Raw genomic sequence first — 15,259 nt, 5'->3', positions numbered from 1 at the left:
GCCCCCAGGAGGGCAGGGGGCTGGCTGGCAGGGCCACGTGCAAGTTGGCCAGGCGGATATGGGTCGGCAGGAGGTCGAGGGGGTGGACGTGGGGCTCGTGGGCTGGTGGGGCCCCTGTGGTCTGCAGCTGGTCGCTGCGCTCAGTTCTCACCCCCTGAGCCGCTTGACTGACTTCTCACTTCCCTAGGTTGCCCCCGCCCCCTCCTCCCAGAAATAGCACTGGAGTGGGTGGGGGTGGGGTGGGTCGGCAGGTGGGCGGGCAGCTTGCTGACCGGACCCAGGAGCTTTGGTTTCATGTCTGACTAAGGGGCTCTCGTCCATGGTGGGTGGGGAAAGGCGTTCACTTCCCTGCTTGGGGCACCTGTGCCTGCACCTTTCCCACAGAGGTGGGCCTGACTGGCGTTTGAATGATGGACGAACTGGTGGATAGACAGACGGATGGGTGGATGGGTGGGTGGATAGGTGGATGGATAGACAGACGGATGGGTGGTTGGATGGACAGACAGATGGGTGGATGGATGGACAGACAGATGGGTGGATGGATGGGCAGACAGATGGGTGGATGGATGGACAGACAGATAGGTGGATGGGTGGACAGACGGATGGATGGATGGATGGATGGAAAGACAGATGGGTGGATGGGTGGGTGGACAGATAGATGGGTGGTTGGATGGACAGATAGATGGGTGGATGGGTGGGTGGACAGACAGATGGATGGGTGGTTGGATGGACAGACAGACAGACGGATGGATGGTGGTTGGATGGACAGACAGATGGGTGGATGGGTGGACAGACGGATAGATGGATGGTTGGATGGACAGACAGACAGATGGATGGATGGGTGGATGGGTAGATGGATAGACAGACAGATGGTTGGGTGGTTGGATGGACAGACAGATGGGTGGATGGGTGGACAGACGGATGGATGGATGGACATATAGATGGGTGGATGGGTGGGTGGACAGATGTATGGATGGGTGGTTGGATGGACAGACAGACAGATGGGTGGATGGGTGGATAGGTGGATGGATAGACAGATAGATGGATGGGTGGTTGGATGGACAGACAGATGGGTGGATGGGTGGACAGACGGATGGATGAATGGACAGATGGATGGATGGGTGGATGGGTGGACAGACAGATGGATGGAGGGATGGACAGACGGATGGATGGATGGATGGACAGACAGATGGATGGATGGGTGGGTGGACAGACAGATGGATGGGTGGTTGGATGGACAGACAGATGGATGGATGGGTGGATGGATGGATGCACAGACAGACGGATGGGTGGGTGGACGGATGACTGAAGGTGGGTGACGGATGCCCAGGGCTTTCTGAGGTCCTCCTTGGCACCACCACTTCCGCTTGGTGGAGCCCGTCTGGACTGAGGCCGTGGGCTATGACAGTCCTGCATGGTGGCCTCCCCGCCTTGGGCCTCTACTGGAGGTAGAGCCTTTGGTCCCAAGAGAGAATCTCTTTGGAGGAACAGAGCCATTTGCTGCCCTGCAGATATAATAGTGAAACTCTGGAAACACCCGGACTGCCCCTGGGAGAGGGGTGGACAGTCATGGGACATGGAAGAGCGGCCAGCCTGGGGGATACTGCAAGCCCCCAGCACCTGAGCTGGCCACTCATGCTGTGAGCGAGCAGGTGTCAGGGCTCGGAGTTGCCAGTTATTCCCAGCAGGCTTTTTTTTTTAAAAGCAGAAGTCAAGGAGCTGGGCAGAAAAAGGCCCTGAGTGGTTAGTGGTACTTTAGGCTTGAGAGTTGGACATCCTATAGGATTTTGCTTTATTTCAATCCCCAAATCGACCAGAATGGTGCCCCCAGACATCTGTTAAAACTGCACAGGACCTGCTGGCAGCTGGCGAGGGGGCAGACCCCTCAGTACCAGTCTGGGCCTCAGTTTCCCCACCTGGCCAAGTCGGGATGGTTATTCCCGCCCGGGAGCACCTCAAGTGGCGAAGGTTTCAGAGAAGGGAAAGGCCAGGGGGACTGGCTGCAGCTTGAGCCCCAGTGGACTCCAGGCCCAGGGCACCTGGGCGGGGGAGCCGAGTGTCCTCCCACACATCCTGGGCAGGTGGCGCCCTGCAGGCTGTCAGCTTCTCTGCCTGCAAACGGCCCGGGCCTCCCTGGACAGGCTGTGTCCTCAGGCCCGGGTGCCGCCTCCCTCCCCCGCTTGGTTCCCACCCGGGTAGGGGCGGGGGTGAGTCTGCAGCTGCGAACATTCCTGACCCCTGTTCGGGGGAGAGAGCCCAGCTGCTGGCCTGGCAAACAATGGAGCCCCCCCTGCCCCCACTCCAGTGCCCTGGGCCTGGCGCTGGTGTGGCTGGAATTTCCAGAAAGTGCAGTCTCTGAGTTGACATCCGGGCTCTCTGGCTGTCAGAAGGTGTTGTCCTGAGTAGCTTGCCGCACCTGTTCCCGGGCTGTGTGTTCAGTCCATTCACGGGATCCACTGCTCCAGGCTTCACCCAAAGCGGAGGAATCTTCATAAGGTGTCTTGAAAGTAACGCCTACTGCTTGGAAAAACAGAAACACCTTAGAAAAACACAGCTCCCTGGACCCCTGCCCCCCATAGGCCTGTGTCTCTGTTGCTTTGAGGCCCTCAGACCCGCTGTGTCCGTCCATCTGGATGCTTAGTCAGTCGTGTCTGACTCTGTGCAACTCCATGGACTGTAGCCCTCCAGGCTCCTCTGTCCATGGGATTCTCCAGGCCAGATTACTGGAGTGGGTTGCCGTTTCCTTCTGCAGGGGTTCTTCCCTACCCAGGGATCAAACCCAGGTCTTCTGCATTGCAGGCAGATTCTTTACCATCTGAGCCACCATCACTGAGGCTATTTTTGCTTTTCCTCCCAGGAGAGCCAGAGACCCTCCTATGAGGCCAGGAGTTTGGGGTGGAGGGCATGGCGTGGCGGGTGGGGGCCGGGAAATGCTGAGGGGCTGGTGGGTGGCCCAGGGGGAATCTCCTGGTCTTGGTGGGGGCCCCACCAAGGGGAGACCTTGGACATCATCCAGGTTCTGAAGTTTTCAAAGCAGGTTTTTGTTGTTCCAGCCGTGGTAAGATACACACAGCTGCGTCTGCCATCTTGGCCATCTTTTAGTACGCTCACACCGTCCACCCCGAAGCTCTCTTTATCTTCTGAAACCGAAACTCGACCCCTCATCAGCTTCCTGTTCCCTCCCCCACCTCCAGAACCACAGCCGCCACCGCGCCTTGTGACCCGGACGACTCTAGGGACCCCGTCCGTACACGCGGGACCCTACGGCGTTGGTCTTTGATGACTGGCTTGCTTCCCTGGGCGTGACGCCCTCCAGGTTCAGCCTGTGTCGTCAGACGTAATATCCCGTTGTAAGGATACACCGTGTGTTTATTGATTTGTCTTTGTTTTCTCTTTCTATGTATATATACATACCCCAGAGAGAGAGAGAGAGAGAGAGAGAGAGAGAGAGAGAGAGAGAGAGATGGGGACCATTTTTAAACTCTTTGCTGAATTTGTTACAGTACTGCTTTTGTTTTGGTTTTTGGCTCTGAGGCATATGGAATCTTACCTCCCCGACCGGGGATCGAACCCTCGGCTCCTGCCTTGGAAGCTGAAGTGTTAACCACGGGACCGCCAGGGAAGTCCCCGTCCATTTATCTGTGGATGGGTGGGTGGTCTCCATGACTTCTGGCTGCTGTGAACACCACGGCTGTGAACACGGGCATGCCGGCAGCTCTGAGAGACCCTCCTTTCAGCTCGTCTGCGTGTGCAGAGCAGAGTCCCTGGCTCGTGTGGTAACTTTATTTTCTCTTGTCTGCAGCCTGCTCTGCTGTCCCAGTGCCGGGAGCCTTCCCGCCAGCAGCACCCAAGGTCCAGGCTGTCTGCGTCCTCACCAACACGTCATTTCCCGTTTGGTGATGGTTTTGCCCTAAGGGGTGTGAGCTGGTACCTCGTTCACACCAGTGCTGATGTGCTGTTTGAAGGGCGTCCCCTGTGCTGGGGAGGCCCGAGGCCTGGAGAGAAGGGGGCACCTGGCCCAGGTGTGGGGGGCTGGGGCCTTACCTGGGCTTCTCCATGGGGGGCTCAGCTCCCCGTCGGCCCCTGGCACCTGGGCTGTGTGTGACGCATGCTTCTTTGGGGGCATGAGGGGTGAACTTTGGAGCGAGTGAAGGGTTGTGTGGGGGCTCCTCACAGGCTGGAGAAGCAGGGCCTCGGCATCTCTCCCCGTGGGTCCCGGAGGCCGCCTCTCCCTTGCAGACGGAGCCTGGGAGGCATCCAGCCTCTGCACTCCGGGTCTGGCCGTTTCGCCTCCTGTGGGGTCTGCTGGGGCAGCTGGAAGGGGAGGTGCCTTCTCTCTCTGACAAGCGTTTATGGCTCACAGCCGGCAGTGTAATGAAAATAAAGTCCCATTCAAAACAGGAAAAATGTGTGTACATCTTATCCTCCACCTGCCTGGGCTTCAGACACATTTCTCTCGGTGCGTGTCCACCTGCAGACGTTGATGTGCCTGGCTTCGTTAATTGCCACACAGACACACCGCCCACCGGAAGCCCCTCCCACATAAGCGGCAGCCCCTCCCACATAAGCGCCCGCCCCATGGGCCCAGGGCAGCGCTGCCCGCAAGGCCGGTGTGGGGGGAGGAGAGCTGGGGGGCCGGGAAGCCCCCAGCTGGAGGGGGAACAGTCCCGGTCCCCTCAAAGCCTTCTCAGGGGCCAGGAAGCCCCCAGCTTCATGGGGAACAGTCCCCGTCCCCCCGAAGCCTTCTCAGGGTCTGGGAAGCCCCCAGCTGGGTGGAGATCAGTCCCCGTCCCCCCAAAGTCTTCCCAGGGGCCCGGAAGCCCCCAGCTGGAGGGGGAACAGTCCCCGTCCCCCCCAAGCCTTCCCAGGGGCCCGGAAGCCCCCAGCTGGAGGGGGAACAGTCCCCGTCCCCCTGAAGCCTTCCCAGGAATTGTGTGTGTATTGCTCAGGTGTTGCTGAGCACCCACTATGGGCTGCTCCTGCCCTGGACATTTGGGGCCCTTTCCAGCCTCTTGGGGAGGAATGCTTCTGGGAACTTCCTGTAGCGTCTGTGGACAGCAGGGCAGCAGGAGGGCGGTGCCTGGACGCTGCTCCCCCGGGCCGTGCCGGCCGGCCTGCACTGACCCCCCAGCCCCGCACGGCGGCAGAACTAACTCAGCGGGCTCACCCGTGTGGGTGGGCACAGGCCCCCAGCAGGTGGCCTGTGAACAGACAGACTGACATGCTGCTTCCCGGAGCCAGGGGACGATAGCTGGGCGTGACGTTTATCTCCTCTTCTCACCGTGGCGTGCGCTGACCGCGAGCGAGGGCCCCGAGCTTGTGGGGTGCTGTCCCGAGGGCGGCCCCCGCGGTGTTTGTGGCCCTTCTGAGGAGGGTGTGTGGCCCTGGTGCTCGTGGGGTGCCTTCCAAGCGCTGCACATGATGTCCTGGTTTTCCACACGTGGAGGCCACTTACCCCTCAGGTAGTGGGTGGGGTTTGAGGGGGTCTCCGCTGCCTCCGGCTGCTGCCTCCAGCCCCTGGGTGAGCAGGCAGGTGGCTCTCACAGAGCGGGCTTCTTCGCTGGGCGTGGGGAACCACAGACCTGTTTTGGGGTGCTCGAGCTGGCCACCTTCCCAAAGAGACTTGGAGGCAGCCATTGGACAGTCACGTCTGGAGGCCCGAGACGCGATCAGCCTAGAGCTGGGGTCGTACGGGGTGGGGGGAGTTCCTATGCACGGTGTGGTGGGGGTGGGGTTAGAGGTTTGAACCCAGATCTCTCTGCCTGAAAGCGGGCTGGGCCTGCCAGGTCCAGAGTCCAGGGACTCTCAGCCGGGTGGGGCCGTCCGGGACCGGTGAGGAGCGTGAATGTTCAGGACCTGGGAAGACAGATGGGAGAAAGCGGAGCTTTTGCCTCTGTTTCCCATCGAAGCCTGCTTCACTCGTCCGTCCGTCCGTCTGTCCATCCCACAGAGCTCAGCTGAAGGCCTGCGGGAGTGGCGCCACCCGTGGTGTTGAGGTCACAGGGGCGTAAGGGCGCCTGCCACCCCTGTGCCTCGGTAGCAGCAGTTCCTTCTCTCCTGGTTCTGGAGGCCAGACGTCTAAAGTCACAAGTGGTGGGGCCTTGCTGCCGGCCCCGCCCCCGGCAAACCCCTTGCTCCAGAGGCTCTTGAGCTCCCGGAGGCCCAGGTGTCACCGGTTGTGGCCGCCTCAGTCCTGACTCTGCTCCATCCTGCCTTGGTCTCTCTCAGCTCCCTGGATCGCTCCTCTCTCTGCCTCTTACAAGCACACAAGTCGTTGGATGTAGGGCCCCCCTGGTCCAGGATGGTCTCAGGAGCCTTACTTACATCTATGAAGACCCTTTTTCAAATAAGGTCACTTCTCAGGCTCTGGGGATCAGGGCATGGGCATGTTTTCTGGAGACCACCTTTCAAGTGTTACTCGCTCAGTCGTGCCCGACTCTTTGCAACCCCATGGACTGCAGCCCACCAGGCTCCTCTGTCTATGGGATTTCAAGTGCTGCACTTGGCAAACAGATTCCTCAAGCTTCAGCCTCCTTCTCTGTAAGAAGAGAAGTTAGTTAGTATCCGCAGAGCTGACCTGCCTCTGGAGTCCTCCTCGGGAAGAGGAGCTTGGAGGCGCACGGGGAGGGGTGCTCTGATGCTGACCCTGAGACCACTTTCAGGAAGGAAGACGAGACGGAGGAGTTGAAGTGGCAGAGACAAGGGACGATTTCGCAGAGCTGGTGGGCCAGCGCTGAGGGTCTGGCGTGGGGCCGCAGGAGGGAGAGGAGGGGCGTCGGGTGCTGGGCTGGGGGGCACCGCCTCAGACAGCCGTCCAGCTAATCTCTCTGAGCCACACCCGCCTGTGCGGTGGGAGGGTGGGATTGAGCCTTTGGGCGTGCAGAAGCCGGCTCAGCGAAGAAGATGGTCGTGGAGGAACACGAGAAAAGCAATTTCCTGCCGGCTTTGTAGAAAAACCTTTGGTTTGACCCTGACCTTGAAGTCTTGATAAGGCGGACTAATTTTTATCCCTCCGGCTCAAACAGGCCATTAGCTGGAGAGGCGGATCTTTTGAGGACTGCTGGGAACAATTTCCAGCCAGGTATCAGGCGGAAATCATAGATGGCTTCCTTGGGCAGCTGTGGGCTCAGAGGAGTTCCTGCTGCTCTCTGGTCTGTGATCCCTGAGCTCAGGGCAGGGCGGGAGTGCAGTGGGTGTCTATTAAGAGTCCGCTGACCGTGGGCAGAGTTAAGGATGAGCTCCCCCACTACCCCGCTGTGCTCTGTTCAGCCTTCTGAACCATCGCTTTCCCAGGGCTGTTTTTCTTGGTGAGTCTCCCCTCCTGTGTTGATGGGGAAGAACTCTGGGATCAGAATGAGGTGGGGGGGGGGTCACTTCGCAGCTGCCACCAGCTTGGCACAGCCCCTCCTGCTGGAGCCTGACCTCCAGCCTTTCAGAACCTGCTTCCCATGGCTCAGCCGAGCACCTCTGCATTCTCACTGGGAAACCCCCTCCCCATTTCACGATGCCGACTGTCTAGGGTGTGGTGAGCGGGTGGCCCCACACCCCTGTGGCCCACAGTGGAAGGCTGACTGCGTGGAGTGAGTGAGCAGCTGAGCACAGAAGGGCCCAGAGCCCCAGAGGGACCTGCGTGCCCAGCTCTGCCTTCTGGGCCGTAGCAGCAGGGAGTGGCTGAGTGAGAGGCTGAGGCCCACGCCCAGTGCTCCCGGAAGTGGCCAGAGGGCCCTGGAAACCAGTCAGGGCATCCCTGTGGGACAAGGGGCTGGAGTCTGGGGTTTAGGAAGCTTGCTGAGGCCGGACTTGAGGTCTGCCTTAGAGAGACCCCCTCTTTCAGCACCAAGGAGGCCAGGTTTGGAATCACGTCTCGGTGGTCGTGGTGGGAAGACGGCGTCCCGGGGGGAGAGGAGGCGCAGGTGCACTGGGGAGGCCTTCCTCCCAGAGAGCAGGGGTCAGGCGGAGAGGCACTGCCCACGGAGATCAGTGCAGCTCGGCCCCTGACGGCTTGGGAAGCCAGGGATGTGGGACTGGACAGCCTGGTTCCAATCCCGGATCCTTTGAGCCTGGTTCCCCATCTGTCGGGTGGGTGACGTGGTCCCTCCCTGCTCGAGGTGGTGTTGGGCATAGCAAGCTATGGACTCGACTCAGCTGGAACCCAGAGGCCCGAGGACGGTACTGGAGGCTGCAGGGGTCAGTGCTCACAGCCAACCCCACGTTCCACCTGCCTGTGTGTTTTGGGAGAGATGCTTCTGGAAGGCAGGGTTGCCACCCACGCAGCTGGAGCCGTCTGTGGGGGCCCCGGGCTTCCCTGGTGGCTCAGACCATAAAGAATCCGCCTGCAGTGCAGGAGACCTGCGTTTGATCCCTGGGTCGGGAAGAGCCCTTGGAGGAGGGCATGGCGACCCACTCCAGTATTCTTGCCTGGAGAATTCCATGGACAGAGGAGCCTCGAGGGCTACCGTCCATGGGGTTGGAAAGAGTCAGACACAACTGAGTGACTAACACTTTCACTTTTTGCTTTTTCAGACCCTCTAAAGCCATCGCGGAGTCCTAGCTGCCTGGGGGAAAGCTGGGCCTTTTCCGAGCTGTCAGTCAATGGCCGGCAAACATCCATCCATCCATCCAACCATCCATCCATCCACCCATCCACCCACCCACCCACCAGATCTGAACCCCAGCCTGGGGTCCTTGCCCAGGGTGTTTGGGACCGAGGGTGAGGGGAGGGTCTCAGCCCCTGCCCCCATAGAGCATCTGGCTGGCTTGTCACCTGCAGGCCCCCTGGTGATTTACCCCAAGGGCCCCAAATTTGAAAGAGTCATGCCAGCGAGCCGCACCTATTGAATAGTAATGAAGTAATTTAAAATGGTTTTTTGGAGTGAGCGTGGCATAAATAAAACAGGAAATTAATTCATTTTCCCATATTTTATTGATCAAAGACCTCGTCGTCAGCAGCCCGTCGGGGGGTCTGGTGGGCAGGCCCAGCGGCCTGGCCCCGGCGGGCAGTGAGGCTCCGGTGGCTGAAAGCGACCGGTCGTCGTGAAGCGCAGCTCCAGGGCCACTTGTTGAGTAGGTCACAGGACTCAGGGCCGTGTGGCGGCCAGGAGCGTGAGCTTCAGATGTGGAGGCCCCGCCGCACAGAAAGGTGCGGCCCAGCATGCAGAGCGTGTGTTCTCGCGAGAGCCGGGGAGCTGGCGCGCCGGGTCCGTCTCCGGCTCTGGTGTCCAGCGGGCAGCGAGGAGGGGTGGCTTTCACCTCCCCGTCGTCCCGGTGGTTTGGCTGTGAGCACGCAGCCTCAGTGGCATCGTCGCCTGGAGGCCTTGGCCGGCCTGCCGTCTGCTTCCCCCAGGCAGGCGTTGACTCGGAGTGAGGCTGCTAATGAGAGCCGGCGGGGGTGCCGGTGAAGGCCAGGGCCGCCCGGGATGTGGCCACTCGGCAGCTCTGTATGGCTGACCAGGAGGGATTGTTCCCTGTGTGCAGATCACTGGCCCTGGAGGGGCCGTGGGGGCCCGGCTCCCTCCTCGCAGGGCGTGGGGGCCCAGCGACGCTCCCGGCTCAGGGACTTCGGGGCCTCCAGGGGCAGGTGGCCCTCCCAAGTCATGGTTTCTGTGAGTGGATCCTGCCTGTCAAGCCCAAAGGCTGGGCTCCTACCCTCTGAGTCTCCCCGTCATCCCCGCCAGACTTAATTTTCCTGCAAGTATTATTTTCAGGATGGGGGGGACACATGGATACCTGTGGCTGATTCATGTTGGTGTGTGGCAAACACCATCAGAATATTGTAAAGTAATTATCTTCCAATTAAAATAAATAAATAGAAAGAAAAAACTTGTCTCCCTGCTCAGAAACCTATAAACTGTGAAGGTTGCTTACAGGTCCAGCAGTCTGGCCTTGAGGTTAACGTGGCCCCGACCTGTTCCCGGCTCTGTCCCGTCCTCGCGAGTGACCTTGAGCAAATAGGCAACCTCTTGGGACCTCCGTCTCTTCACCGGTAAATTAGGACTCACTCTAATGACTGTGAGGCTGTGAGCAGCCTATCCCTGAGCCCGGAGCTGGCACCATGGAAACCCTTGCTACATGGGAGCTTTGGTGAGTCTCAGGAGCCAATGTGAGGTGCCCGGGGCCCCCGGACCCTAGACTGTAGCAGTCGATTTAACAAGCGCACGCGGTTGGGGGCAGGGGATGCCAGGTCTGCTCGGAGCAGTGAGTCGCGTCCCAGTGCCCGGGGCGAGGCGCCTCCCTCACGGCCCAGCACGGCTCCCCGGGGGCTCCCAGGGCAGGGCAGCCAGCCAGGCCGGGCACTTTGGCCCTGGGCTCGGCCTTGGGCAGGGCCTGAAGTCATCATGCCTTTTATACCCTGTGGGGCAGGAGCTTGGACGCCCACCTGTGGTCTGAGCCTCACTTTGTCCATCTGGGCAATGAGGGCTTGCGTCATGGGCAGTCAAGGACTTTGTCTTTAGAGTGGGGCCGCGGTTACCCACCTCCCGAGCCCTGTGGGCGGTTCCCGTGCCCCCTGCTGCCCTGCGCCTCGGGTCCTCCTTTGCACCTGCCCCTTGGTGCTGAGGTGTGAGTGCCGTGTGCGTGTGAGTGCGCTGCGGGGTGGACCTGCGGTCTGGGGCTGCCGTTCCGGCCCTGCCTGGGGGACAGCAAGCCCCCCAGGGGAGGACTTGGGTGACCAGAGGGGCCCCAGCGGCCTGAGGGCTGTCCACCTGCGGGGCAGGGCCTCCGCGTCTCCTTCTTGGAGTGGGGCTGTTCCTGGTCGGTGTGTGGGCCCCAGTGGAAGCGCTCGAGCCGGGCCAGGAAGCCTCCCTGTCCCCTCCCAAGGGTGCGCGGCGGCCTGCGGGCTCAGACGCGGCCCCTGGCCCTCTCGCCCAGTACCTCCGCACTGGGGCCTCAGGACGGCTAACTGACAGCTGACAGTGAGCAGCAGGCCTGGGCTGCCCCGGCCGGCTGCGCCTGGGGCAGTGGGCGCCTGGCCGTGGAGCCGGTGAGCTCACACTAATCTGATTTCAGCCCGATTCGCTCCAAGGAGGCCAACCAGGGCCCGGACTTAGAGGGCGAGGCGTCCAGGACACAGGCGGCCGGTCTCTCGGCGGGCTGGCCCGGCTCAGCAAGGGACGGCTGGGGCCCTCCCTGGGGCTGGGGGCGCCCACACGCCCCAGGGTGCCCCACACGGATACAGCGGTGCAGCCTCCCTTCTGGGCCACTTGTCACGGGGCCAGTTTTCCGGGGACGGAGCCTTGTGTGGCCGCTCTCTGTCAATTCCCCGCAGGCGGAGGACAGAGAATGCCGCTTGTGCCTGAAGCCCCGGGGGCCGCCCGGCCATCAGGCCTCGGGCCACAGGACGAGGAGGGGCAGCTCCCGGCTGCAGCCTGGCCCCTGGCCCCCAGCCCTCGCCCTCGGCTGTCTCTCTCCCAGAACTGGAAGCCGTTCCTGCCGGGGGGACAGACCAGAGGCCCTGCCTGGCCAGGGTCCAGCCACATGCCCTCTGGGGACCCGGGGTGGCAGAGTAGGGCAGCCCCTGGGCCTTCGTTTCCCTGATTGTACAGTGAGGGAGGCAGTGATGTTATTGCTTATTCAAACCCGGCCCCTTACAGGGGTGCAGGGGAGGCTGCTGGTGAGCTCCCAGACAGACCCGGGACTCTGGGCGGCTGGCGGTCACCCCCGTCGTCTCGAAGGGCCTTCACTGCTCTTGAAGTGGACGTGGGCTCAGATCTCGGCTTGGGCGCCTTCTGACTGGGAGCTGAAGTCCTCCGCCGTCTGGGCCTCAGTGTCCCTACCTGTATAGTGGGGCTATTGCTGGAGGGAGGGCGGGGGTGCAGTGTGCTTCCAGGCGCAGGGGCACCCCCAGGAGGATGCTGCCTGGGTGCTTTCTCCGCACCCGTCTTTCCCTGACGGTCGAGTCCCAGGCCAGCCCAGGCTGGACTGGGAGCCACTGAGAGTGGTTCTGGAAGGCCAGGGGCCCGCGTGCCCACGGTGGAGGGCAGGGGTGGGCAGGCCAGGCAGACGCTGTGCCCACGACGTGCCTGCCCCTTTCCGAGACCCGAAAGGAAGCCTGGCCTTGCCGGCTGCGATTGTGGTTGGGAGCTGTGTAATTAACTCTAAAAATGGGAGGCTGAGGAGGAATTAAAATAAGGGCTTAGTGGAAATTAGAGACGAGTGGTGTGCAGAAAAGCCTGGAGCCAGGCTGGAAGCTGCAGCCGTCCTGCAGGGCGGGGGGAGCACGGGGTCTGATGCAGGCCAGGGCAGGGGGTGTGGGTGGGGGTCTGGGGGGGCCTGGGGGTGGGTGGCTCTCAGATGCGCCCCCGGCTCTGCAGGCTGCTCTCAGGGGTGGGATGGGGGTGAAGCAGCTGAAGGCAGGGTCCTGGGTGTCTGCGATCTGATGGCGGAACGGGCTCTCTTGGGGTCGGGGTGTGAGCCTCGGTCCCAGGCCTCCCCCAGCTCCCGGGGCTTCCTCGGCTCCCAGAGCGCCTGCTCAGCCGCTGCCTCCGCCGTCACACAGCCTCCTCCCTGTGTTGGTTTCTCTGTGACTCTGTTTTGTGAATTACATTTTTTTTTTTAATCGTGGTAAAATACACAAACCTTAAAATTGCCATTTTAACCGTTGTTCAGCATACAGTTCAGTGGCATCGAGTGCGTTCACGGTGCTGTGTGATCGTCACCGCCAGTATTTCCGGGACTTGTTCTTCTTCCCAGACTGGAGCTCTGTCCCCGCTGAACACTCAGTGCCCGCCCCAGCCCGGCCCCCAGCCGCCTCCTGTGTCTGTGGACTCTGGTCCTGGGCCCGCGTGTGAGTGACCCCTGCAGGGCCTGTCTTTCCATGTCTGTGTTCCTCAGAAAGGTCAGGTGAGGGAAGACAAAGACGCGGCTGTTCCGGGGCCACGTGTTCAAACCAGTAGCTGTAGCCAGTTTTGCAAGTAAATTTAAATTCATTAGAATAAAGTGAAATGACAAGTGCACTTGTTTGGTTGGACTGGCCGCATTTCCAGAGCTCGGCAGGCAGGCATGCCTGATGCCGCCCCACTGGACCGGGCTCGCAGGGCGTTTCCATCCTTCCAGAAAGTTCTGGTGGAGGATGCTCTTCCAGGTTCGTGGAGACAGAAGGGACTTGACTGAAGTCGCCTGTGGTCCAAGATTGAACTCTGGGCCAGGACTGCTTTCTCTCAGGACGTCTTGGTTGTCCTTTATCTGGTAAAGAGATGCTGAGCGCTGTCTGGAGATGAGGCAACGTGGGACCTGTGGTCATTTGTTCATTTCCTGACTTTGACATTGGAGCTGCGACTTCAGGGGCGGGGGGTGTCCTCGTTCTCAGGAACTATACACGCGGGGCGGGCGCATCTGCAGTGTGCTCTCATGCGTTCAGAAAAAGTGTGCACACACAGACACACGCAGAGATGCAGAGATGCACACTGATGCACACAGATACACACACCCACAGATACACACACAGAAATACACAGATACACGCAGAGACACACACACAAACACACAGATACACACCCAGATACACACACCCACAGATATACACACAGATACACGCAGAGATGCAGAGATGCACACTGATGCACACAGATACACGGCCAGATACACACACCCAGATATACACACAGAAATACACAGTACACGCAGAGATGCAGAGATACACACTGATGCACACAGATACACACCCAGATACACACACCCACAGATATACACACTGAAATACACTGGTTCACACGGATAAACACATAGAGATATATACACAGAAACACACAGACACACAGATACACACACAGGTACATGCAGAGACACACACATAAACACACGGACAAACACATAGAGATATACACACAGAAACACACAGATACACGCAGAGATGCAGAGATACACACTGATGCACACAGATGCACGCCCAGATACACACACCCACAGATAACACACACAGATACACGCAGAGACACACACACGAACACACAGATACACACACACAGACAGACACTGACACACACAGATAAGCACATAGATGCGTGTACACACGCAGACCCACACACCCGGTTCCCTCCTCCACAGGCAGGGAATAATTAACAGACCACAGGCACTAAGCTGGTGTTGTCTCTGAGCAGTGACCAGCCCAGCGGAGGGAGGAGGGGCCCCGCGTGGAGGCTGCTCTGGGGCCGGGGTGATGCCCGCTGGGGGCGGGTGCGCAGGAAGATCCACATCTGCTGGGCTCCACGTGTCCCCTGGGAGTCCTGCGTGCAGCTTGGTTGACGCTGTGCCTGCCGCAGCTTCTGATTCTGGCCTGGCCTTCCTCTGTCCGTTTGTTGAAGTTTCTGGTGAGCAGTCCCAGCGTCTCTGCAGGTCTCTTGAAGCTGAGCTGTTGGGCCCTTGAAAGTGAAGGTCGCTCAGTCGTGTATGACCGTTTTCAACCCCACGGACTACATGCAGTCCATGGAATTCTCCAGGCCAGAACACTGCAGTGGGTGGCCATTCCCTTCTCCAGGGGATCTTCTCAACCCAGGGATCGAACCCAGGGCTCCCGCATTGCAGGCGGATTCTTTACCAGCTGAGCTCTGTCCCTTAGAGGGGTTATGATGGGGATGATGGGTCTGAAACCCTGGCTTGGTGTTCAGCTGTGTGCACCGTGGTCCTGACCTTGTGGGCACCACGCCAAGGTGGACTGGTGGGGAGCTGGTGGCTCCCACGTACCTAATGCCCGCTCTGTGCCATTGGGGCAGGTCATTAACTCCACCAGGCATGTCCTGCTAGGGAATCAGGCCTCAGGAGCCCTGGTCCAGCTGCAGGTACTGGACAGGATCCGAACCCAGGGCCCTGTGACTCTGAGGTCTGTGTTCCAGGCTGCCTCGTCTGCCGCCCCCATCTTTCCCGGCTCCTTCTCCACGGGGACTGGAAGCCAGTGACCCTGTTCAGCTGCCCACCCCCTGCCTGCTTCCCTGGCTGTGTTGCCCACGTGGGCTGGGCACACAGATGCTGGGTTCCTGGGTGCTGCTCTGGGGTTTGATGCCGGCCTCCATGCTCCCCCACCTCCTGTGTGTGCCCTGCGCCGCTCCAGGGCTCTGCGTGGCTTTCGTGGGCCTTTGTCACGTGTAGAGTGACGGGGATGTGTCTGTGCTGGGGAAGCAGTGTGTGCGTGCTCCGTGCCTGCTGACTGAACTCCAGTCTGTTTTGTTCCAACTGTGGTTGTCTTGAGTTGGGACTTGCGGCTCCCCAGACAGGGTTACGGGGCACACGGCGTCTGCTCTGAGCCGGGCAGCGCCGGGAGGCAGGGTTT

General features: G+C 60.4%; 1 protein-coding gene and 1 long non-coding RNA gene across 12 annotated transcripts in view; both read left to right on the top strand.

Annotated features, from left to right (window-relative positions):
• Positions 1 to 15,259, top strand: part of VAV2 (vav guanine nucleotide exchange factor 2) — a 186,448-nt gene that overhangs the window by 22,628 nt on the left and 148,561 nt on the right. The gene's annotated exons all lie outside the window — the stretch shown is intronic.
• On the top strand, positions 7,088 to 8,908 carry LOC113901848. Its single transcript, XR_003513567.1, has 2 exons — positions 7,088 to 7,307; positions 8,524 to 8,908. It is a non-coding gene; the product is annotated as an uncharacterized LOC113901848 (long non-coding RNA).

The sequence above is a fragment of the Bos indicus x Bos taurus genome, chromosome 11 (assembly GCF_003369695.1).
Source record: "Bos indicus x Bos taurus breed Angus x Brahman F1 hybrid chromosome 11, Bos_hybrid_MaternalHap_v2.0, whole genome shotgun sequence".
NCBI lineage: Eukaryota > Metazoa > Chordata > Mammalia > Artiodactyla > Bovidae > Bos > Bos indicus x Bos taurus.
Note: the sequence above shows the minus strand (reverse complement) of the source record. Positions and strands in the feature narration are given on the sequence as shown.